Genomic DNA, 1,463 nt, shown 5'->3' with positions numbered 1-1,463 from the left:
TTTTCTTACAGCATTTCTTCAACTACCTTTTCTGTGCCTTTCTCTCTTACTTTTCTGGAATTCTGATCCCCCATAGTTTATTCCTTTTCATGTTTTCCCACATGAATATAAGACTTTATTTGGAATTTTTCATTATTTTTTCTGATTATTCTTCTAGCTCTCTAATATTTAGAGCTCAATTATCCTGGCTTCCTTTGATTCAAATCTACTCCTTGACTCTTTCAGTGTAGTGTACATTTCTCATATCATCATAATGACCTTCTAGATTTCTGTTTGCAGATTTTATATTGTCTTCAATTCTTTATTTATTTTGTTTCATTGTTCCTGCAGCACTTATTCTAAGTTCTTCCTGGTTTCCTCTGATCTTTCTGACAAACAATTGGAGGTACCTGAACATTATTCTCTTAAGTTCTTTTTCAGGTAGTTCCAGTGCATCTTTTTCTTCAAAGACATTTCAAGTTTTATCTCTTGGTCATTTGTTTTCATATGTGAACAGAAATTTTCTGCCACTTTTGAGGCATTGTGTTGTTGTTGTATTTGTATCAAGGTGATGAATATATGTTGATACATTCTTAGGCACTCATCAACTGTCTCCTGGTTCGTGTGATCAGAAGATGAGCTTGTGCACCTTTCTGTTTTCTGTTTATACTGTTCAGTTTAGAGTGGATTTAGCTGATGTTGGCTATAGTCCCTGATCTGGTGAACAGCAGCGGTATTGGCTCTTTCCATATAGAGATGGTATTGTGGAGGATATGACTGTTGCTTGAATGTATGACTATAGTTGCTGTCTCCTGTTGAGTGAGGCAAGAAGGAAAACAATAAATTAACCAGCTAACAACAATGAAAAATGAAAGTCAAAGGCTTTCTCTTCACCAGTAAGCGATATGCTGCACTGCCTACTTGCCTCTTGCCTTCATAACCATTCAAGAAAGTTCAAGTTGGCCATACTGTGCCCTGCAGGCCCGTACAGATCAGCAGACTCCTTTCCTTCTGTTTTTCCAGGTTTTTTCTCTACCCTAAGAATCTGTTCAGCCACCTCTCCTAGTGAGAGCTGATCATAGTTGACTGAAGACTTGGAGCAGTGCCCCCCAGTGAGCCTATTGCAGAAAACTCCTCGCTTGGGCACACAATGTTGATCTCTACCTCCAAGGAGGTCTGAACACTGGAAAGCAAGAGATTCCCTCTGGGGTACAATGGAAACTAGACTCACCTCTGGTCACATGGGGAGTGTGAGGAACCAGAGGTAAAACAAAGTAAAAAAAAAAAAAAAGAGAGAGAGAGAGAGCACCTTTTTCACAGAGAGCCACAGACAGGTTTCTGCAACCTGAATATGTTTTCATGTCTCCAAAGCTATTTAAGAACTATCATAATGGCTGCAGCAGGACCTGATGACTGCCAAGACTCATCTGTTACCTTTTCTCTTGCCACAGTTGCACAACTATCTCTTCTAAGAGCACTCAATC

Source organism: Chrysochloris asiatica, unplaced genomic scaffold, assembly GCF_000296735.1.
Source record: "Chrysochloris asiatica unplaced genomic scaffold, ChrAsi1.0 scaffold00145, whole genome shotgun sequence".
Lineage (NCBI taxonomy): Eukaryota > Metazoa > Chordata > Mammalia > Afrosoricida > Chrysochloridae > Chrysochloris > Chrysochloris asiatica.
Note: the sequence above shows the minus strand (reverse complement) of the source record.